This window comes from Hydractinia symbiolongicarpus, chromosome 9 (assembly GCF_029227915.1).
Source record: "Hydractinia symbiolongicarpus strain clone_291-10 chromosome 9, HSymV2.1, whole genome shotgun sequence".
Taxonomy (NCBI): Eukaryota; Metazoa; Cnidaria; class Hydrozoa; order Anthoathecata; family Hydractiniidae; genus Hydractinia; species Hydractinia symbiolongicarpus.
Window position 1 is genome coordinate 10,515,673 of NC_079883.1, and position 23,157 is coordinate 10,538,829.

The 23,157-nt window shown below is 40.5% G+C and overlaps 16 non-coding genes across 16 annotated transcripts; 12 read left to right on the forward strand and 4 right to left on the reverse strand.

Annotated features, from left to right (window-relative positions):
• Nucleotides 1-1,103: 1,103 nt before the first annotated feature.
• Trnar-acg (transfer RNA arginine (anticodon ACG)) lies at nt 1,104-1,176 on the forward strand. Its single transcript has one exon. It is a non-coding gene; the product is annotated as a tRNA-Arg (tRNA).
• Nucleotides 1,177-1,498: 322 nt separating this feature from the next.
• Nucleotides 1,499-1,690, forward strand: LOC130661155 (U2 spliceosomal RNA). The gene has a single exon (XR_008988349.1). It is a non-coding gene; the product is annotated as a U2 spliceosomal RNA (small nuclear RNA).
• Nucleotides 1,691-1,875: 185 nt separating this feature from the next.
• On the forward strand, nt 1,876-2,040 carry LOC130660111 (U1 spliceosomal RNA). Its single transcript, XR_008987312.1, has one exon. It is a non-coding gene; the product is annotated as a U1 spliceosomal RNA (small nuclear RNA).
• Nucleotides 2,041-2,368: 328 nt separating this feature from the next.
• On the reverse strand, nt 2,369-2,487 carry LOC130658149 (5S ribosomal RNA). Its single transcript, XR_008985366.1, has one exon. It is a non-coding gene; the product is annotated as a 5S ribosomal RNA (ribosomal RNA).
• A 4,468-nt stretch (nt 2,488-6,955) lies between these two features.
• On the forward strand, nt 6,956-7,028 carry Trnar-acg (transfer RNA arginine (anticodon ACG)). The gene has a single exon. It is a non-coding gene; the product is annotated as a tRNA-Arg (tRNA).
• Nucleotides 7,029-7,350: 322 nt separating this feature from the next.
• LOC130661156 (U2 spliceosomal RNA) lies at nt 7,351-7,542 on the forward strand. Its single transcript, XR_008988351.1, has one exon. It is a non-coding gene; the product is annotated as a U2 spliceosomal RNA (small nuclear RNA).
• A 184-nt stretch (nt 7,543-7,726) lies between these two features.
• On the forward strand, nt 7,727-7,891 carry LOC130660112 (U1 spliceosomal RNA). Its single transcript, XR_008987313.1, has one exon. It is a non-coding gene; the product is annotated as a U1 spliceosomal RNA (small nuclear RNA).
• Nucleotides 7,892-8,219: 328 nt separating this feature from the next.
• LOC130658150 (5S ribosomal RNA) lies at nt 8,220-8,338 on the reverse strand. The gene has a single exon (XR_008985367.1). It is a non-coding gene; the product is annotated as a 5S ribosomal RNA (ribosomal RNA).
• Nucleotides 8,339-12,806: 4,468 nt separating this feature from the next.
• Trnar-acg (transfer RNA arginine (anticodon ACG)) lies at nt 12,807-12,879 on the forward strand. The gene has a single exon. It is a non-coding gene; the product is annotated as a tRNA-Arg (tRNA).
• A 322-nt stretch (nt 12,880-13,201) lies between these two features.
• LOC130661157 (U2 spliceosomal RNA) lies at nt 13,202-13,393 on the forward strand. The gene has a single exon (XR_008988352.1). It is a non-coding gene; the product is annotated as a U2 spliceosomal RNA (small nuclear RNA).
• Nucleotides 13,394-13,578: 185 nt separating this feature from the next.
• On the forward strand, nt 13,579-13,743 carry LOC130660113 (U1 spliceosomal RNA). Its single transcript, XR_008987314.1, has one exon. It is a non-coding gene; the product is annotated as a U1 spliceosomal RNA (small nuclear RNA).
• Nucleotides 13,744-14,071: 328 nt separating this feature from the next.
• LOC130658151 (5S ribosomal RNA) lies at nt 14,072-14,190 on the reverse strand. Its single transcript, XR_008985368.1, has one exon. It is a non-coding gene; the product is annotated as a 5S ribosomal RNA (ribosomal RNA).
• Nucleotides 14,191-18,658: 4,468 nt separating this feature from the next.
• On the forward strand, nt 18,659-18,731 carry Trnar-acg (transfer RNA arginine (anticodon ACG)). The gene has a single exon. It is a non-coding gene; the product is annotated as a tRNA-Arg (tRNA).
• A 322-nt stretch (nt 18,732-19,053) lies between these two features.
• On the forward strand, nt 19,054-19,243 carry LOC130661496 (U2 spliceosomal RNA). Its single transcript, XR_008988687.1, has one exon. It is a non-coding gene; the product is annotated as a U2 spliceosomal RNA (small nuclear RNA).
• A 186-nt stretch (nt 19,244-19,429) lies between these two features.
• On the forward strand, nt 19,430-19,594 carry LOC130660419 (U1 spliceosomal RNA). Its single transcript, XR_008987619.1, has one exon. It is a non-coding gene; the product is annotated as a U1 spliceosomal RNA (small nuclear RNA).
• Nucleotides 19,595-19,922: 328 nt separating this feature from the next.
• On the reverse strand, nt 19,923-20,042 carry LOC130659217 (5S ribosomal RNA). Its single transcript, XR_008986428.1, has one exon. It is a non-coding gene; the product is annotated as a 5S ribosomal RNA (ribosomal RNA).
• Nucleotides 20,043-23,157: the final 3,115 nt, after the last annotated feature.

Sequence of the window (23,157 nt, forward strand, 5' to 3'; positions counted from 1 at the left end):
TTTTTGGGAGTCTTTTTGACCTTCTTTGCTGCAGGTTTTTTAGCAACAGGCTTCTTTGTGGGTTTCTTAGCTGCTGGTTTCTTAGCCGAGGCTTTCTTTGTGGCAGGCTTCTTTGCTGCTTTCTTTGGCGTGCTCTTCTTTGCTGGCTTCTTTTTTGGTGTACTTTTCTTTGCAGTAGGCTTCTTTGCCGTTGGCTTTTTTGCTGCGGCCTTTTTCTTAGGTTTTTCTTTTTTTACCTGACCTAGCTTGAATGATCCAGAAGCACCAGTGCCTTTAGTTTGAATCAAATCGCCTGATGTTACTCCTCGTTTAAGAGCCATTTTCAGATGATGATCTGAGTTTTCAGCAACTTTGTAATTTGCATGAATATATTTTGTAATAGCTTGGCGAGATGAACCACCGCGTTCCTTTAGGGTAGCGATAGCAGCCTTGATCATGTCCACATATTTAGGGTGATCAGCTGTCTTCTTTGCAGCAGGTTTCTTCTTGGGTGCGATTTTCTTTGGAGAAGCTGCTTCACTCATTTTTAATGTTTTCTTACAACAATCCAACGATAAACGATGCTTGTTATCACAGTAGAAGTATACTAAACATTACCGTGTAAATGAGATATAATTTAAGACGGTGCGAAGTATGCGGACGTAAAAGTACCACTCCCGGGAATTGATTTGGCGCGAAAACAGAAATGTGTGTTTCTGTACATCGTATAATGTCCGTTTTGGGTGCCGCGACTATGCGAAAGCATGTTAATTTTTATTTGTAGTACGACGCAATAGTCTGCAAGAGAAGCTGCTGGAGTTTGAGGTCTTCAGCATTACATCTAGTCTGTTAATTTGGGCTTCTTCCGCGCTCGTGTTAGGATTTTCATAAAGCGTTCTTTGGTTTGCGTTGCGTATGTCGGCCTACATCATCGACACGGCCTGTTTCCGGCTATTAGGAGCAATTCATATATTGGGCACTGCGTTTCGACTTTTTTATTAGACCACAGTAAAAAAATTCACTCACAGAAGTCCCTTTCTTTCATGGCTACAAACACGAAGAATTCTGTCGTAAGTAAAACGAATGCGCAAGCCAAAATGACGATGGGGCGAAGTCATAAGCATGGCCCTGTGGCCCAATGGATAAGGCATCTGACTACGAATCAGGGGATTCCAGGTTCGACTCCTGGCAGGGTCGCACTGTCGCATTTCGGCTGCATGGTCTACTGTGTAACGCGCGCGCACGTTCTGGCGTAATGCGTTGATAAACGGAATGTACGCAGACATATTGGAAAGTAATATCACGCACTTAGTATCGTCGCCTTTGTTAGCATTCATGTAAGTTACCATCCACTCGCTACAGTCGCTCTCCATCCTACGGCTAAATCAACAGCCGTGATTTTTACTATGTCGCCGTCCATCCGTACGCGGTGACAGTTGTAAGCTTTACAGTAACGTGACATGCTCCACAAGCAGTTACGGTGTGTGGACGATGCCTATCATGGCAACGCTTGTTCTTTATCGCTTCTCGGCCTAATGGCTAAGATCAAGTGTAGTATCTGTTCTTATCAGTTTAATATCTGGTAGGCCATTCTCTGAATGGTCAGTATATTAATCTGATTTTTGGCCTTGGGTCATGGAGGTGGATTCATTCACGCCGTGACCACGGGTTGCCTTGGTGTTGCACTATTACCGATGGCGGCCCACATAAGCAATAAAAGAATAATAGCAGTCCTCTTTCCGACGGCACTCTGCATAGTCTACGGCGGGAACAAAACGCGTACACTGGGGGAGAATACAGCCTATGCCCCGCGACACGGCAGTTTATAACACACTCAAGCCACAAGCATTAACAAACTTTGAAGGGTACCCTCATGCTACGGTGCAGTTCCAACTCATACTTACCTGACGGGGAAGTAAAGACTGATCAATGAGGGTTTTCTTCCAGAGTGAGGCTCTTGCATTGCACTACGCTTGGGCTGACCTCTGCGATTACTGCAAACGTCAGTAACTCGACCGTACAATTTCTGGTAGTGGGGGCCTGCGTCCGCGCTCGCCCCCTCCTTAAGTCAAAATGAATGAGCTTAGAAAAGTTGCGCGGCCAAATGTCGGTGGTGACTTAAACGCTAAGGTAAAACCTCGCTTGGCTGTTACGAAACGTGATTGCGATATAAGTCCTCGGAAGGCGGCGGAATTTTATTTTATTTGCCATTCCGTCAGGGTTATTGGATGATCGGCAATAGATCGAGTTTGTATGCATTTGAAAGCTCTTTTTTCTCGTACTATCACCTGAAAATGTCGTAGGAAAATGTCATAGGAAACACTTTCAACAACCGCCACGTTCCTTAATTGTTATAACAAGAAATATATCACAGCAAATGAAAATGAAAAGCCTACGACACCGGGAGTTCCCAGGCGGTCCCCCATCCAAGTACTATCCCGGCCCGACGATGCTTAACTTCCGTGATCAGACGAGAACGGGTGTGTTCATCGTGGTATGGCCGTAGACATTAGTAGGTGCAAATACGTGCAATTTATTTTGACGTTGTGATCAAATTTTTTTATTTAATTTCTTTGAGTTACTTAGGACAAGGCGTATGCATGGATTATCTATTAGACTTTAAGGTTATAGTTTTGTGAAAAAAACAATGTTTTTTTAAAGATGTGTGGCTATAAAAATAGCCGTTGTTTTCTGAGTGTAGCGGTTTACTTCTTCTGTCCTTTGTCGTTCTTCTTTGGGAGTAAGACAGCTTGAATGTTTGGCAAAACACCACCAGCTGCAATGGTTACACCGCTCAAAAGTTTGTTTAATTCTTCATCATTACGAACAGCCAATTGTAAATGTCTTGGAATAATCCTAGCTTTTTTGTTGTCTCTTGCTGCGTTACCAGCCAACTCCAATATCTCAGCAGATAAATATTCCAAGACGGCTGCTAAGTAAACTGGTGCTCCAGATCCAATTCGGTTAGCATAGTGCCCTCTACGAAGGAATCTATGCACTCTACCGACTGGAAATTGAAGTCCAGCTCTTGAGGATCTTGTCTTGGCTTTAGCCTTAGCTTTTCCACCTTTTCCACGTCCAGACATAACTGCGATTTGATTTGTAAGTTAATACAAAAACGTACGAATATTTAACGTAAGTGTTAACGAAATAAACTTTACTCGTTTTTTCATCATAAAAATAGGATCGAAATCATGTTTTTTTAACCAATCATAATTAAGTATTAAACAAAAGATTTTTTTTTTAACCAATTAAATTGCGTATCGGCGTTTTCGGATCGAATTCGATCCGATTTTTTTACTTATAAACAAAAAGTTTTGACTTGCAGTTTAATGCTTATTTACAAGTTAAGTAGCAAAAATTTTTAACCATGTCTGACGCAGCAGCTAAAGGAGGAAAACAGGCACCTAAAGTAGCCAAGAAAGGTGAAAAAAGAGCCGGCAAAAAAGGAGGAAAGATTGGTGGAACTGGTGAAAAGAAACGCAAGAGAAAGAGAAAGGAAAGTTATGCTATTTACATCTACAATGTTTTGAAACAAGTTCACCCAGATGTCGGAGTTTCAAGCAAAGCTATGAGCATCATGAACTCATTTGTCAACGACATCTTTGAGCGCATTGCTTCCGAAGCTTCGCGTTTGGCTCTTCAAAACAAAAAGTCGACCATCTCTTCTCGTGAAATTCAAACCGCAGTACGTCTTCTCTTGCCTGGAGAACTTGCAAAACACGCAGTCAGTGAAGGAACAAAAGCCGTCACAAAATACACAAGCAGCAAGTAAACCAACGTCTACCAAACACAAACGGTCTTTTTTAAGACCACACATCTTTAAAAAAACATTTACTTGGCGTCACTACAAGTTAACCGAAGTTAATAAAACTTCTAAATAATGTGCTTAAGAACACTAGCCTACATTTAAAATACTTCCCCATGTGTGTGTGGATTAGCTTCACTTTTCATACGTATTATTAGCTGTACTTGCAGAAAAGACAAGTACATTGATCCATGTTATTGCTTACATTTAACTTAACCCAGCTTTTCACGGAAACACTCCCAGGCAAATTAACCCTACAAAGTATTTCTAAATTTTTTTTGTGTCATATATGACATAGTATCGTATAGCAATAAATGTAACTGTGACAAGACTTTACACATTGTGTAATTTGGAAGCGTGCACAAAGTAATGTTTTAAAAGATTTGTGGCTATAAAAATAGCCGTTTTTGTTGAGCAATGACAACGCTTAACCTCCGAATCCGTAAAGAGTTCTTCCTTGACGTTCTAAGGCATAAACAACATCCATAGCGGTAACGGTCTTGCGTTTAGCGTGCTCTGTGTAGGTTACAGCATCACGAATAACATTCTCTAAGAAAACCTTCAGTACACCTCTGGTTTCCTCATAGATAAGGCCAGAGATACGTTTGACACCACCTCGTCGAGCAAGACGCCGAATAGCAGGTTTTGTGATTCCCTGAATGTTATCACGAAGAATTTTTCGGTGACGTTTAGCACCTCCTTTTCCCAATCCTTTACCTCCTTTTCCGCGTCCAGACATATTGATATAGTTGCGTACAGAACGAGTACAAAAACAACGTTTGAGTTAACAGAATTCAGACAGCTTTAAAAAGAGGCCATAAAATTACCTACTGCTCGTGGAAACACCCTAATTAACCAATAGAGTTGCGTCATTACAAAATGTTCCGAACATTTTGTACATTTTTTTAAGTAAAACTGTAGTTTTTTTAAAAATTCGTGGTCTTAATGTTTCAGTAAGGCAATAAATTTGGCATCGTTGGAATTCGCCAAACCTTCTGCTACTTACTAAAAAAAAAAAAAGTCAAAAGCTTTTGTGTATCAGAAGATACAGCCGTTTTCCCGTAGCCAAAAAACACAGATTTTATAAAAATGTTAAAGTAATGAGCGTAATGTCATTATGCAGCCAATCAGAAATTACTTTCTTAGCACCAATCAAATGGTTTGTTTTGAACCTTAGCTGTCAATCAATATGAGAAATAAAACTTTGGCGCGATAGTGCATTTTAGACCGTCTTGTGTATCCGTACTACATCGACTTCTTAAAATATGGCTCGTACAAAGCAAACTGCACGTAAATCTACTGGAGGAAAGGCTCCACGAAAACAACTCGCCACTAAAGCTGCGAGGAAAAGCGCACCAGCTACTGGAGGAGTGAAAAAACCACATCGTTACAGACCTGGTACAGTTGCTCTCAGAGAAATCAGAAGATACCAGAAGTCAACCGAGCTCTTGATCCGCAAGTTGCCTTTCCAGCGTCTTGTGCGAGAAATTGCTCAGGACTTCAAAACAGATCTGCGATTCCAGAGCACAGCCGTTATGGCTCTGCAAGAGGCTTCTGAAGCGTACCTTGTTGGCTTGTTCGAGGATACTAACTTGTGTGCCATTCACGCAAAACGAGTTACAATCATGCCTAAAGACATCCAGTTGGCAAGAAGAATTCGTGGGGAACGTGCCTAAGCATCTTACCAAACAAAAAACGGCTATTTTTATAGCCACACATCCATAAAAAATATTACGGCTAGCTTTTTATATCAAACTTTGTCCTGCTTTCTGTTTAAATTTTATGCTACATAAAAATTTTATGCTACATAAAGTTTGACAATGTTAAAAATATGAAGGGCAAGAAAAGTAAAAGCAAGAAAATAAGAAATTTAAAAACGAAAATACTTAAACTTAGGGAATCTAATCTTAAATTTACTCTTTTTTAACTGTTTAAGTGACTTAAACAAGTTTAACTTTGTACCAAGATAATGTTTTTTTGTAAATGTGTGGCTATAAAAATAGCCGTTTGTTAATGTAATAGCCAGATACACACAAATTATTTTTTTGCGGTCTTCTTTGCTGCCTTTTTGGGAGTCTTTTTGACCTTCTTTGCTGCAGGTTTTTTAGCAACAGGCTTCTTTGTGGGTTTCTTAGCTGCTGGTTTCTTAGCCGAGGCTTTCTTTGTGGCAGGCTTCTTTGCTGCTTTCTTTGGCGTGCTCTTCTTTGCTGGCTTCTTTTTTGGTGTACTTTTCTTTGCAGTAGGCTTCTTTGCCGTTGGCTTTTTTGCTGCGGCCTTTTTCTTAGGTTTTTCTTTTTTTACCTGACCTAGCTTGAATGATCCAGAAGCACCAGTGCCTTTAGTTTGAATCAAATCGCCTGATGTTACTCCTCGTTTAAGAGCCATTTTCAGATGATGATCTGAGTTTTCAGCAACTTTGTAATTTGCATGAATATATTTTGTAATAGCTTGGCGAGATGAACCACCGCGTTCCTTTAGGGTAGCGATAGCAGCCTTGATCATGTCCACATATTTAGGGTGATCAGCTGTCTTCTTTGCAGCAGGTTTCTTCTTGGGTGCGATTTTCTTTGGAGAAGCTGCTTCACTCATTTTTAATGTTTTCTTACAACAATCCAACGATAAACGATGCTTGTTATCACAGTAGAAGTATACTAAACATTACCGTGTAAATGAGATATAATTTAAGACGGTGCGAAGTATGCGGACGTAAAAGTACCACTCCCGGGAATTGATTTGGCGCGAAAACAGAAATGTGTGTTTCTGTACATCGTATAATGTCCGTTTTGGGTGCCGCGACTATGCGAAAGCATGTTAATTTTTATTTGTAGTACGACGCAATAGTCTGCAAGAGAAGCTGCTGGAGTTTGAGGTCTTCAGCATTACATCTAGTCTGTTAATTTGGGCTTCTTCCGCGCTCGTGTTAGGATTTTCATAAAGCGTTCTTTGGTTTGCGTTGCGTATGTCGGCCTACATCATCGACACGGCCTGTTTCCGGCTATTAGGAGCAATTCATATATTGGGCACTGCGTTTCGACTTTTTTATTAGACCACAGTAAAAAAATTCACTCACAGAAGTCCCTTTCTTTCATGGCTACAAACACGAAGAATTCTGTCGTAAGTAAAACGAATGCGCAAGCCAAAATGACGATGGGGCGAAGTCATAAGCATGGCCCTGTGGCCCAATGGATAAGGCATCTGACTACGAATCAGGGGATTCCAGGTTCGACTCCTGGCAGGGTCGCACTGTCGCATTTCGGCTGCATGGTCTACTGTGTAACGCGCGCGCACGTTCTGGCGTAATGCGTTGATAAACGGAATGTACGCAGACATATTGGAAAGTAATATCACGCACTTAGTATCGTCGCCTTTGTTAGCATTCATGTAAGTTACCATCCACTCGCTACAGTCGCTCTCCATCCTACGGCTAAATCAACAGCCGTGATTTTTACTATGTCGCCGTCCATCCGTACGCGGTGACAGTTGTAAGCTTTACAGTAACGTGACATGCTCCACAAGCAGTTACGGTGTGTGGACGATGCCTATCATGGCAACGCTTGTTCTTTATCGCTTCTCGGCCTAATGGCTAAGATCAAGTGTAGTATCTGTTCTTATCAGTTTAATATCTGGTAGGCCATTCTCTGAATGGTCAGTATATTAATCTGATTTTTGGCCTTGGGTCATGGAGGTGGATTCATTCACGCCGTGACCACGGGTTGCCTTGGTGTTGCACTATTACCGATGGCGGCCCACATAAGCAATAAAAGAATAATAGCAGTCCTCTTCCGACGGCACTCTGCATAGTCTACGGCGGGAACAAAACGCGTACACTGGGGGAGAATACAGCCTATGCCCCGCGACACGGCAGTTTATAACACACTCAAGCCACAAGCATTAACAAACTTTGAAGGGTACCCTCATGCTACGGTGCAGTTCCAACTCATACTTACCTGACGGGGAAGTAAAGACTGATCAATGAGGGTTTTCTTCCAGAGTGAGGCTCTTGCATTGCACTACGCTTGGGCTGACCTCTGCGATTACTGCAAACGTCAGTAACTCGACCGTACAATTTCTGGTAGTGGGGGCCTGCGTCCGCGCTCGCCCCCTCCTTAAGTCAAAATGAATGAGCTTAGAAAAGTTGCGCGGCCAAATGTCGGTGGTGACTTAAACGCTAAGGTAAAACCTCGCTTGGCTGTTACGAAACGTGATTGCGATATAAGTCCTCGGAAGGCGGCGGAATTTTATTTTATTTGCCATTCCGTCAGGGTTATTGGATGATCGGCAATAGATCGAGTTTGTATGCATTTGAAAGCTCTTTTTTCTCGTACTATCACCTGAAAATGTCGTAGGAAAATGTCATAGGAAACACTTTCAACAACCGCCACGTTCCTTAATTGTTATAACAAGAAATATATCACAGCAAATGAAAATGAAAAGCCTACGACACCGGGAGTTCCCAGGCGGTCCCCCATCCAAGTACTATCCCGGCCCGACGATGCTTAACTTCCGTGATCAGACGAGAACGGGTGTGTTCATCGTGGTATGGCCGTAGACATTAGTAGGTGCAAATACGTGCAATTTATTTTGACGTTGTGATCAAATTTTTTTATTTAATTTCTTTGAGTTACTTAGGACAAGGCGTATGCATGGATTATCTATTAGACTTTAAGGTTATAGTTTTGTGAAAAAAACAATGTTTTTTTAAAGATGTGTGGCTATAAAAATAGCCGTTGTTTTCTGAGTGTAGCGGTTTACTTCTTCTGTCCTTTGTCGTTCTTCTTTGGGAGTAAGACAGCTTGAATGTTTGGCAAAACACCACCAGCTGCAATGGTTACACCGCTCAAAAGTTTGTTTAATTCTTCATCATTACGAACAGCCAATTGTAAATGTCTTGGAATAATCCTAGCTTTTTTGTTGTCTCTTGCTGCGTTACCAGCCAACTCCAATATCTCAGCAGATAAATATTCCAAGACGGCTGCTAAGTAAACTGGTGCTCCAGATCCAATTCGGTTAGCATAGTGCCCTCTACGAAGGAATCTATGCACTCTACCGACTGGAAATTGAAGTCCAGCTCTTGAGGATCTTGTCTTGGCTTTAGCCTTAGCTTTTCCACCTTTTCCACGTCCAGACATAACTGCGATTTGATTTGTAAGTTAATACAAAAACGTACGAATATTTAACGTAAGTGTTAACGAAATAAACTTTACTCGTTTTTTCATCATAAAAATAGGATCGAAATCATGTTTTTTTAACCAATCATAATTAAGTATTAAACAAAAGATTTTTTTTTTAACCAATTAAATTGCGTATCGGCGTTTTCGGATCGAATTCGATCCGATTTTTTTACTTATAAACAAAAAGTTTTGACTTGCAGTTTAATGCTTATTTACAAGTTAAGTAGCAAAAATTTTTAACCATGTCTGACGCAGCAGCTAAAGGAGGAAAACAGGCACCTAAAGTAGCCAAGAAAGGTGAAAAAAGAGCCGGCAAAAAAGGAGGAAAGATTGGTGGAACTGGTGAAAAGAAACGCAAGAGAAAGAGAAAGGAAAGTTATGCTATTTACATCTACAATGTTTTGAAACAAGTTCACCCAGATGTCGGAGTTTCAAGCAAAGCTATGAGCATCATGAACTCATTTGTCAACGACATCTTTGAGCGCATTGCTTCCGAAGCTTCGCGTTTGGCTCTTCAAAACAAAAAGTCGACCATCTCTTCTCGTGAAATTCAAACCGCAGTACGTCTTCTCTTGCCTGGAGAACTTGCAAAACACGCAGTCAGTGAAGGAACAAAAGCCGTCACAAAATACACAAGCAGCAAGTAAACCAACGTCTACCAAACACAAACGGTCTTTTTTAAGACCACACATCTTTAAAAAAACATTTACTTGGCGTCACTACAAGTTAACCGAAGTTAATAAAACTTCTAAATAATGTGCTTAAGAACACTAGCCTACATTTAAAATACTTCCCCATGTGTGTGTGGATTAGCTTCACTTTTCATACGTATTATTAGCTGTACTTGCAGAAAAGACAAGTACATTGATCCATGTTATTGCTTACATTTAACTTAACCCAGCTTTTCACGGAAACACTCCCAGGCAAATTAACCCTACAAAGTATTTCTAAATTTTTTTTGTGTCATATATGACATAGTATCGTATAGCAATAAATGTAACTGTGACAAGACTTTACACATTGTGTAATTTGGAAGCGTGCACAAAGTAATGTTTTAAAAGATTTGTGGCTATAAAAATAGCCGTTTTTGTTGAGCAATGACAACGCTTAACCTCCGAATCCGTAAAGAGTTCTTCCTTGACGTTTTAAGGCATAAACAACATCCATAGCGGTAACGGTCTTGCGTTTAGCGTGCTCTGTGTAGGTTACAGCATCACGAATAACATTCTCTAAGAAAACCTTCAGTACACCTCTGGTTTCCTCATAGATAAGGCCAGAGATACGTTTGACACCACCTCGTCGAGCAAGACGCCGAATAGCAGGTTTTGTGATTCCCTGAATGTTATCACGAAGAATTTTTCGGTGACGTTTAGCACCTCCTTTTCCCAATCCTTTACCTCCTTTTCCGCGTCCAGACATATTGATATAGTTGCGTACAGAACGAGTACAAAAACAACGTTTGAGTTAACAGAATTCAGACAGCTTTAAAAAGAGGCCATAAAATTACCTACTGCTCGTGGAAACACCCTAATTAACCAATAGAGTTGCGTCATTACAAAATGTTCCGAACATTTTGTACATTTTTTTAAGTAAAACTGTAGTTTTTTTAAAAATTCGTGGTCTTAATGTTTCAGTAAGGCAATAAATTTGGCATCGTTGGAATTCGCCAAACCTTCTGCTACTTACTAAAAAAAAAAAAAGTCAAAAGCTTTTGTGTATCAGAAGATACAGCCGTTTTCCCGTAGCCAAAAAACACAGATTTTATAAAAATGTTAAAGTAATGAGCGTAATGTCATTATGCAGCCAATCAGAAATTACTTTCTTAGCACCAATCAAATGGTTTGTTTTGAACCTTAGCTGTCAATCAATATGAGAAATAAAACTTTGGCGCGATAGTGCATTTTAGACCGTCTTGTGTATCCGTACTACATCGACTTCTTAAATTATGGCTCGTACAAAGCAAACTGCACGTAAATCTACTGGAGGAAAGGCTCCACGAAAACAACTCGCCACTAAAGCTGCGAGGAAAAGCGCACCAGCTACTGGAGGAGTGAAAAAACCACATCGTTACAGACCTGGTACAGTTGCTCTCAGAGAAATCAGAAGATACCAGAAGTCAACCGAGCTCTTGATCCGCAAGTTGCCTTTCCAGCGTCTTGTGCGAGAAATTGCTCAGGACTTCAAAACAGATCTGCGATTCCAGAGCACAGCCGTTATGGCTCTGCAAGAGGCTTCTGAAGCGTACCTTGTTGGCTTGTTCGAGGATACTAACTTGTGTGCCATTCACGCAAAACGAGTTACAATCATGCCTAAAGACATCCAGTTGGCAAGAAGAATTCGTGGGGAACGTGCCTAAGCATCTTACCAAACAAAAAACGGCTATTTTTATAGCCACACATCCATAAAAAATATTACGGCTAGCTTTTTATATCAAACTTTGTCCTGCTTTCTGTTTAAATTTTATGCTACATAAAAATTTTATGCTACATAAAGTTTGACAATGTTAAAAATATGAAGGGCAAGAAAAGTAAAAGCAAGAAAATAAGAAATTTAAAAACGAAAATACTTAAACTTAGGGAATCTAATCTTAAATTTACTCTTTTTTAACTGTTTAAGTGACTTAAACAAGTTTAACTTTGTACCAAGATAATGTTTTTTTGTAAATGTGTGGCTATAAAAATAGCCGTTTGTTAATGTAATAGCCAGATACACACAAATTATTTTTTTGCGGTCTTCTTTGCTGCCTTTTTGGGAGTCTTTTTGACCTTCTTTGCTGCAGGTTTTTTAGCAACAGGCTTCTTTGTGGGTTTCTTAGCTGCTGGTTTCTTAGCCGAGGCTTTCTTTGTGGCAGGCTTCTTTGCTGCTTTCTTTGGCGTGCTCTTCTTTGCTGGCTTCTTTTTTGGTGTACTTTTCTTTGCAGTAGGCTTCTTTGCCGTTGGCTTTTTTGCTGCGGCCTTTTTCTTAGGTTTTTCTTTTTTTACCTGACCTAGCTTGAATGATCCAGAAGCACCAGTGCCTTTAGTTTGAATCAAATCGCCTGATGTTACTCCTCGTTTAAGAGCCATTTTCAGATGATGATCTGAGTTTTCAGCAACTTTGTAATTTGCATGAATATATTTTGTAATAGCTTGGCGAGATGAACCACCGCGTTCCTTTAGGGTAGCGATAGCAGCCTTGATCATGTCCACATATTTAGGGTGATCAGCTGTCTTCTTTGCAGCAGGTTTCTTCTTGGGTGCGATTTTCTTTGGAGAAGCTGCTTCACTCATTTTTAATGTTTTCTTACAACAATCCAACGATAAACGATGCTTGTTATCACAGTAGAAGTATACTAAACATTACCGTGTAAATGAGATATAATTTAAGACGGTGCGAAGTATGCGGACGTAAAAGTACCACTCCCGGGAATTGATTTGGCGCGAAAACAGAAATGTGTGTTTCTGTACATCGTATAATGTCCGTTTTGGGTGCCGCGACTATGCGAAAGCATGTTAATTTTTATTTGTAGTACGACGCAATAGTCTGCAAGAGAAGCTGCTGGAGTTTGAGGTCTTCAGCATTACATCTAGTCTGTTAATTTGGGCTTCTTCCGCGCTCGTGTTAGGATTTTCATAAAGCGTTCTTTGGTTTGCGTTGCGTATGTCGGCCTACATCATCGACACGGCCTGTTTCCGGCTATTAGGAGCAATTCATATATTGGGCACTGCGTTTCGACTTTTTTATTAGACCACAGTAAAAAAATTCACTCACAGAAGTCCCTTTCTTTCATGGCTACAAACACGAAGAATTCTGTCGTAAGTAAAACGAATGCGCAAGCCAAAATGACGATGGGGCGAAGTCATAAGCATGGCCCTGTGGCCCAATGGATAAGGCATCTGACTACGAATCAGGGGATTCCAGGTTCGACTCCTGGCAGGGTCGCACTGTCGCATTTCGGCTGCATGGTCTACTGTGTAACGCGCGCGCACGTTCTGGCGTAATGCGTTGATAAACGGAATGTACGCAGACATATTGGAAAGTAATATCACGCACTTAGTATCGTCGCCTTTGTTAGCATTCATGTAAGTTACCATCCACTCGCTACAGTCGCTCTCCATCCTACGGCTAAATCAACAGCCGTGATTTTTACTATGTCGCCGTCCATCCGTACGCGGTGACAGTTGTAAGCTTTACAGTAACGTGACATGCTCCACAAGCAGTTACGGTGTGTGGACGATGCCTATCATGGCAACGCTTGTTCTTTATCGCTTCTCGGCCTAATGGCTAAGATCAAGTGTAGTATCTGTTCTTATCAGTTTAATATCTGGTAGGCCATTCTCTGAATGGTCAGTATATTAATCTGATTTTTGGCCTTGGGTCATGGAGGTGGATTCATTCACGCCGTGACCACGGGTTGCCTTGGTGTTGCACTATTACCGATGGCGGCCCACATAAGCAATAAAAGAATAATAGCAGTCCTCTTTCCGACGGCACTCTGCATAGTCTACGGCGGGAACAAAACGCGTACACTGGGGGAGAATACAGCCTATGCCCCGCGACACGGCAGTTTATAACACACTCAAGCCACAAGCATTAACAAACTTTGAAGGGTACCCTCATGCTACGGTGCAGTTCCAACTCATACTTACCTGACGGGGAAGTAAAGACTGATCAATGAGGGTTTTCTTCCAGAGTGAGGCTCTTGCATTGCACTACGCTTGGGCTGACCTCTGCGATTACTGCAAACGTCAGTAACTCGACCGTACAATTTCTGGTAGTGGGGGCCTGCGTCCGCGCTCGCCCCCTCCTTAAGTCAAAATGAATGAGCTTAGAAAAGTTGCGCGGCCAAATGTCGGTGGTGACTTAAACGCTAAGGTAAAACCTCGCTTGGCTGTTACGAAACGTGATTGCGATATAAGTCCTCGGAAGGCGGCGGAATTTTATTTTATTTGCCATTCCGTCAGGGTTATTGGATGATCGGCAATAGATCGAGTTTGTATGCATTTGAAAGCTCTTTTTTCTCGTACTATCACCTGAAAATGTCGTAGGAAAATGTCATAGGAAACACTTTCAACAACCGCCACGTTCCTTAATTGTTATAACAAGAAATATATCACAGCAAATGAAAATGAAAAGCCTACGACACCGGGAGTTCCCAGGCGGTCCCCCATCCAAGTACTATCCCGGCCCGACGATGCTTAACTTCCGTGATCAGACGAGAACGGGTGTGTTCATCGTGGTATGGCCGTAGACATTAGTAGGTGCAAATACGTGCAATTTATTTTGACGTTGTGATCAAATTTTTTTATTTAATTTCTTTGAGTTACTTAGGACAAGGCGTATGCATGGATTATCTATTAGACTTTAAGGTTATAGTTTTGTGAAAAAAACAATGTTTTTTTAAAGATGTGTGGCTATAAAAATAGCCGTTGTTTTCTGAGTGTAGCGGTTTACTTCTTCTGTCCTTTGTCGTTCTTCTTTGGGAGTAAGACAGCTTGAATGTTTGGCAAAACACCACCAGCTGCAATGGTTACACCGCTCAAAAGTTTGTTTAATTCTTCATCATTACGAACAGCCAATTGTAAATGTCTTGGAATAATCCTAGCTTTTTTGTTGTCTCTTGCTGCGTTACCAGCCAACTCCAATATCTCAGCAGATAAATATTCCAAGACGGCTGCTAAGTAAACTGGTGCTCCAGATCCAATTCGGTTAGCATAGTGCCCTCTACGAAGGAATCTATGCACTCTACCGACTGGAAATTGAAGTCCAGCTCTTGAGGATCTTGTCTTGGCTTTAGCCTTAGCTTTTCCACCTTTTCCACGTCCAGACATAACTGCGATTTGATTTGTAAGTTAATACAAAAACGTACGAATATTTAACGTAAGTGTTAACGAAATAAACTTTACTCGTTTTTTCATCATAAAAATAGGATCGAAATCATGTTTTTTTAACCAATCATAATTAAGTATTAAACAAAAGATTTTTTTTTTAACCAATTAAATTGCGTATCGGCGTTTTCGGATCGAATTCGATCCGATTTTTTTACTTATAAACAAAAAGTTTTGACTTGCAGTTTAATGCTTATTTACAAGTTAAGTAGCAAAAATTTTTAACCATGTCTGACGCAGCAGCTAAAGGAGGAAAACAGGCACCTAAAGTAGCCAAGAAAGGTGAAAAAAGAGCCGGCAAAAAAGGAGGAAAGATTGGTGGAACTGGTGAAAAGAAACGCAAGAGAAAGAGAAAGGAAAGTTATGCTATTTACATCTACAATGTTTTGAAACAAGTTCACCCAGATGTCGGAGTTTCAAGCAAAGCTATGAGCATCATGAACTCATTTGTCAACGACATCTTTGAGCGCATTGCTTCCGAAGCTTCGCGTTTGGCTCTTCAAAACAAAAAGTCGACCATCTCTTCTCGTGAAATTCAAACCGCAGTACGTCTTCTCTTGCCTGGAGAACTTGCAAAACACGCAGTCAGTGAAGGAACAAAAGCCGTCACAAAATACACAAGCAGCAAGTAAACCAACGTCTACCAAACACAAACGGTCTTTTTTAAGACCACACATCTTTAAAAAAACATTTACTTGGCGTCACTACAAGTTAACCGAAGTTAATAAAACTTCTAAATAATGTGCTTAAGAACACTAGCCTACATTTAAAATACTTCCCCATGTGTGTGTGGATTAGCTTCACTTTTCATACGTATTATTAGCTGTACTTGCAGAAAAGACAAGTACATTGATCCATGTTATTGCTTACATTTAACTTAACCCAGCTTTTCACGGAAACACTCCCAGGCAAATTAACCCTACAAAGTATTTCTAAATTTTTTTTGTGTCATATATGACATAGTATCGTATAGCAATAAATGTAACTGTGACAAGACTTTACACATTGTGTAATTTGGAAGCGTGCACAAAGTAATGTTTTAAAAGATTTGTGGCTATAAAAATAGCCGTTTTTGTTGAGCAATGACAACGCTTAACCTCCGAATCCGTAAAGAGTTCTTCCTTGACGTTTTAAGGCATAAACAACATCCATAGCGGTAACGGTCTTGCGTTTAGCGTGCTCTGTGTAGGTTACAGCATCACGAATAACATTCTCTAAGAAAACCTTCAGTACACCTCTGGTTTCCTCATAGATAAGGCCAGAGATACGTTTGACACCACCTCGTCGAGCAAGACGCCGAATAGCAGGTTTTGTGATTCCCTGAATGTTATCACGAAGAATTTTTCGGTGACGTTTAGCACCTCCTTTTCCCAATCCTTTACCTCCTTTTCCGCGTCCAGACATATTGATATAGTTGCGTACAGAACGAGTACAAAAACAACGTTTGAGTTAACAGAATTCAGACAGCTTTAAAAAGAGGCCATAAAATTACCTACTGCTCGTGGAAACACCCTAATTAACCAATAGAGTTGCGTCATTACAAAATGTTCCGAACATTTTGTACATTTTTTTAAGTAAAACTGTAGTTTTTTTAAAAATTCGTGGTCTTAATGTTTCAGTAAGGCAATAAATTTGGCATCGTTGGAATTCGCCAAACCTTCTGCTACTTACTAAAAAAAAAAAAAGTCAAAAGCTTTTGTGTATCAGAAGATACAGCCGTTTTCCCGTAGCCAAAAAACACAGATTTTATAAAAATGTTAAAGTAATGAGCGTAATGTCATTATGCAGCCAATCAGAAATTACTTTCTTAGCACCAATCAAATGGTTTGTTTTGAACCTTAGCTGTCAATCAATATGAGAAATAAAACTTTGGCGCGATAGTGCATTTTAGACCGTCTTGTGTATCCGTACTACATCGACTTCTTAAAATATGGCTCGTACAAAGCAAACTGCACGTAAATCTACTGGAGGAAAGGCTCCACGAAAACAACTCGCCACTAAAGCTGCGAGGAAAAGCGCACCAGCTACTGGAGGAGTGAAAAAACCACATCGTTACAGACCTGGTACAGTTGCTCTCAGAGAAATCAGAAGATACCAGAAGTCAACCGAGCTCTTGATCCGCAAGTTGCCTTTCCAGCGTCTTGTGCGAGAAATTGCTCAGGACTTCAAAACAGATCTGCGATTCCAGAGCACAGCCGTTATGGCTCTGCAAGAGGCTTCTGAAGCGTACCTTGTTGGCTTGTTCGAGGATACTAACTTGTGTGCCATTCACGCAAAACGAGTTACAATCATGCCTAAAGACATCCAGTTGGCAAGAAGAATTCGTGGGGAACGTGCCTAAGCATCTTACCAAACAAAAAACGGCTATTTTTATAGCCACACATCCATAAAAAATATTACGGCTAGCTTTTTATATCAAACTTTGTCCTGCTTTCTGTTTAAATTTTATGCTACATAAAAATTTTATGCTACATAAAGTTTGACAATGTTAAAAATATGAAGGGCAAGAAAAGTAAAAGCAAGAAAATAAGAAATTTAAAAACGAAAATACTTAAACTTAGGGAATCTAATCTTAAATTTACTCTTTTTTAACTGTTTAAGTGACTTAAACAAGTTTAACTTTGTACCAAGATAATGTTTTTTTGTAAATGTGTGGCTATAAAAATAGCCGTTTGTTAATGTAATAGCCAGATACACACAAATTATTTTTTTGCGGTCTTCTTTGCTGCCTTTTTGGGAGTCTTTTTGACCTTCTTTGCTGCAGGTTTTTTAGCAACAGGCTTCTTTGTGGGTTTCTTAGCTGCTGGTTTCTTAGCCGAGGCTTTCTTTGTGGCAGGCTTCTTTGCTGCTTTCTTTGGCGTGCTCTTCTTTGCTGGCTTCTTTTTTGGTGTACTTTTCTTTGCAGTAGGCTTCTTTGCCGTTGGCTTTTTTGCTGCGGCCTTTTTCTTAGGTTTTTCTTTTTTTACCTGACCTAGCTTGAATGATCCAGAAGCACCAGTGCCTTTAGTTTGAATCAAATCGCCTGATGTTACTCCTCGTTTAAGAGCCATTTTCAGATGATGATCTGAGTTTTCAGCAACTTTGTAATTTGCATGAATATATTTTGTAATAGCTTGGCGAGATGAACCACCGCGTTCCTTTAGGGTAGCGATAGCAGCCTTGATCATGTCCACATATTTAGGGTGATCAGCTGTCTTCTTTGCAGCAGGTTTCTTCTTGGGTGCGATTTTCTTTGGAGAAGCTGCTTCACTCATTTTTAATGTTTTCTTACAACAATCCAACGATAAACGATGCTTGTTATCACAGTAGAAGTATACTAAACATTACCGTGTAAATGAGATATAATTTAAGACGGTGCGAAGTATGCGGACGTAAAAGTACCACTCCCGGGAATTGATTTGGCGCGAAAACAGAAATGTGTGTTTCTGTACATCGTATAATGTCCGTTTTGGGTGCCGCGACTATGCGAAAGCATGTTAATTTTTATTTGTAGTACGACGCAATAGTCTGCAAGAGAAGCTGCTGGAGTTTGAGGTCTTCAGCATTACATCTAGTCTGTTAATTTGGGCTTCTTCCGCGCTCGTGTTAGGATTTTCATAAAGCGTTCTTTGGTTTGCGTTGCGTATGTCGGCCTACATCATCGACACGGCCTGTTTCCGGCTATTAGGAGCAATTCATATATTGGGCACTGCGTTTCGACTTTTTTATTAGACCACAGTAAAAAAATTCACTCACAGAAGTCCCTTTCTTTCATGGCTACAAACACGAAGAATTCTGTCGTAAGTAAAACGAATGCGCAAGCCAAAATGACGATGGGGCGAAGTCATAAGCATGGCCCTGTGGCCCAATGGATAAGGCATCTGACTACGAATCAGGGGATTCCAGGTTCGACTCCTGGCAGGGTCGCACTGTCGCATTTCGGCTGCATGGTCTACTGTGTAACGCGCGCGCACGTTCTGGCGTAATGCGTTGATAAACGGAATGTACGCAGACATATTGGAAAGTAATATCACGCACTTAGTATCGTCGCCTTTGTTAGCATTCATGTAAGTTACCATCCACTCGCTACAGTCGCTCTCCATCCTACGGCTAAATCAACAGCCGTGATTTTTACTATGTCGCCGTCCATCCGTACGCGGTGACAGTTGTAAGCTTTACAGTAACGTGACATGCTCCACAAGCAGTTACGGTGTGTGGACGATGCCTATCATGGCAACGCTTGTTCTTTATCGCTTCTCGGCCTAATGGCTAAGATCAAGTGTAGTATCTGTTCTTATCAGTTTAATATCTGGTAGGCCATTCTCTGAATGGTCAGTATATTAATCTGATTTTTGGCCTTGGGTCATGGAGGTGGATTCATTCACGCCGTGACCACGGTTGCCTTGGTGTTGCACTATTACCGATGGCGGCCCACATAAGCAATAAAAGAATAATAGCAGTCCTCTTTCCGACGGCACTCTGCATAGTCTACGGCGGGAACAAAACGCGTACACTGGGGGAGAATACAGCCTATGCCCCGCGACACGGCAGTTTATAACACACTCAAGCCACAAGCATTAACAAACTTTGAAGGGTACCCTCATGCTACGGTGCAGTTCCAACTCATACTTACCTGACGGGGAAGTAAAGACTGATCAATGAGGGTTTTCTTCCAGAGTGAGGCTCTTGCATTGCACTACGCTTGGGCTGACCTCTGCGATTACTGCAAACGTCAGTAACTCGACCGTACAATTTCTGGTAGTGGGGGCCTGCGTCCGCGCTCGCCCCTCCTTAAGTCAAAATGAATGAGCTTAGAAAAGTTGCGCGGCCAAATGTCGGTGGTGACTTAAACGCTAAGGTAAAAACCTCGCTTGGCTGTTACGAAACGTGATTGCGATATAAGTCCTCGGAAGGCGGCGGAATTTTATTTTATTTGCCATTCCGTCAGGGTTATTGGATGATCGGCAATAGATCGAGTTTGTATGCATTTGAAAGCTCTTTTTTCTCGTACTATCACCTGAAAATGTCGTAGGAAAATGTCATAGGAAACACTTTCAACAACCGCCACGTTCCTTAATTGTTATAACAAGAAATATATCACAGCAAATGAAAATGAAAAGCCTACGACACCGGGAGTTCCCAGGCGGTCCCCCCATCCAAGTACTATCCCGGCCCGACGATGCTTAACTTCCGTGATCAGACGAGAACGGGTGTGTTCATCGTGGTATGGCCGTAGACATTAGTAGGTGCAAATACGTGCAATTTATTTTGACGTTGTGATCAAATTTTTTTATTTAATTTCTTTGAGTTACTTAGGACAAGGCGTATGCATGGATTATCTATTAGACTTTAAGGTTATAGTTTTGTGAAAAAAACAATGTTTTTTTAAAGATGTGTGGCTATAAAAATAGCCGTTGTTTTCTGAGTGTAGCGGTTTACTTCTTCTGTCCTTTGTCGTTCTTCTTTGGGAGTAAGACAGCTTGAATGTTTGGCAAAACACCACCAGCTGCAATGGTTACACCGCTCAAAAGTTTGTTTAATTCTTCATCATTACGAACAGCCAATTGTAAATGTCTTGGAATAATCCTAGCTTTTTTGTTGTCTCTTGCTGCGTTACCAGCCAACTCCAATATCTCAGCAGATAAATATTCCAAGACGGCTGCTAAGTAAACTGGTGCTCCAGATCCAATTCGGTTAGCATAGTGCCCTCTACGAAGGAATCTATGCACTCTACCGACTGGAAATTGAAGTCCAGCTCTTGAGGATCTTGTCTTGGCTTTAGCCTTAGCTTTTCCACCTTTTCCACGTCCAGACATAACTGCGATTTGATTTGTAAGTTAATACAAAAACGTACGAATATTTAACGTAAGTGTTAACGAAATAAACTTTACTCGTTTTTTCATCATAAAAATAGGATCGAAATCATGTTTTTTTAACCAATCATAATTAAGTATTAAACAAAAGATTTTTTTTTTAACCAATTAAATTGCGTATCGGCGTTTTCGGATCGAATTCGATCCGATTTTTTTACTTATAAACAAAAAGTTTTGACTTGCAGTTTAATGCTTATTTACAAGTTAAGTAGCAAAAATTTTTAACCATGTCTGACGCAGCAGCTAAAGGAGGAAAACAGGCACCTAAAGTAGCCAAGAAAGGTGAAAAAAGAGCCGGCAAAAAAGGAGGAAAGATTGGTGGAACTGGTGAAAAGAAACGCAAGAGAAAGAGAAAGGAAAGTTATGCTATTTACATCTACAATGTTTTGAAACAAGTTCACCCAGATGTCGGAGTTTCAAGCAAAGCTATGAGCATCATGAACTCATTTGTCAACGACATCTTTGAGCGCATTGCTTCCGAAGCTTCGCGTTTGGCTCTTCAAAACAAAAAGTCGACCATCTCTTCTCGTGAAATTCAAACCGCAGTACGTCTTCTCTTGCCTGGAGAACTTGCAAAACACGCAGTCAGTGAAGGAACAAAAGCCGTCACAAAATACACAAGCAGCAAGTAAACCAACGTCTACCAAACACAAACGGTCTTTTTTAAGACCACACATCTTTAAAAAAACATTTACTTGGCGTCACTACAAGTTAACCGAAGTTAATAAAACTTCTAAATAATGTGCTTAAGAACACTAGCCTACATTTAAAATACTTCCCCATGTGTGTGTGGATTAGCTTCACTTTTCATACGTATTATTAGCTGTACTTGCAGAAAAGACAAGTACATTGATCCATGTTATTGCTTACATTTAACTTAACCCAGCTTTTCACGGAAACACTCCCAGGCAAATTAACCCTACAAAGTATTTCTAAATTTTTTTTGTGTCATATATGACATAGTATCGTATAGCAATAAATGTAACTGTGACAAGACTTTACACATTGTGTAATTTGGAAGCGTGCACAAAGTAATGTTTTAAAAGATTTGTGGCTATAAAAATAGCCGTTTTTGTTGAGCAATGACAACGCTTAACCTCCGAATCCGTAAAGAGTTCTTCCTTGACGTTTTTAAGGCATAAACAACATCCATAGCGGTAACGGTCTTGCGTTTAGCGTGCTCTGTGTAGGTTACAGCATCACGAATAACATTCTCTAAGAAAACCTTCAGTACACCTCTGGTTTCCTCATAGATAAGGCCAGAGATACGTTTGACACCACCTCGTCGAGCAAGACGCCGAATAGCAGGTTTTGTGATTCCCTGAATGTTATCACGAAGAATTTTTCGGTGACGTTTAGCACCTCCTTTTCCCAATCCTTTACCTCCTTTTCCGCGTCCAGACATATTGATATAGTTGCGTACAGAACGAGTACAAAAACAACGTTTGAGTTAACAGAATTCAGACAGCTTTAAAAAGAGGCCATAAAATTACCTACTGCTCGTGGAAACACCCTAATTAACCAATAGAGTTGCGTCATTACAAAATGTTCCGAACATTTTGTACATTTTTTTAAGTAAAACTGTAGTTTTTTTAAAAATTCGTGGTCTTAATGTTTCAGTAAGGCAATAAATTTGGCATCGTTGGAATTCGCCAAACCTTCTGCTACTTACTAAAAAAAAAAAAAGTCAAAAGCTTTTGTGTATCAGAAGATACAGCCGTTTTCCCCGTAGCCAAAAAACACAGATTTTATAAAAATGTTAAAGTAATGAGCGTAATGTCATTATGCAGCCAATCAGAAATTACTTTCTTAGCACCAATCAAATGGTTTGTTTTGAACCTTAGCTGTCAATCAATATGAGAAATAAAACTTTGGCGCGATAGTGCATTTTAGACCGTCTTGTGTATCCGTACTACATCGACTTCTTAAAATATGGCTCGTACAAAGCAAACTGCACGTAAATCTACTGGAGGAAAGGCTCCACGAAAACAACTCGCCACTAAAGCTGCGAGGAAAAGCGCACCAGCTACTGGAGGAGTGAAAAAACCACATCGTTACAGACCTGGTACAGTTGCTCTCAGAGAAATCAGAAGATACCAGAAGTCAACCGAGCTCTTGATCCGCAAGTTGCCTTTCCAGCGTCTTGTGCGAGAAATTGCTCAGGACTTCAAAACAGATCTGCGATTCCAGAGCACAGCCGTTATGGCTCTGCAAGAGGCTTCTGAAGCGTACCTTGTTGGCTTGTTCGAGGATACTAACTTGTGTGCCATTCACGCAAAACGAGTTACAATCATGCCTAAAGACATCCAGTTGGCAAGAAGAATTCGTGGGGAACGTGCCTAAGCATCTTACCAAACAAAAAACGGCTATTTTTATAGCCACACATCCATAAAAAATATTACGGCTAGCTTTTTATATCAAACTTTGTCCTGCTTTCTGTTTAAATTTTATGCTACATAAAAATTTTATGCTACATAAAG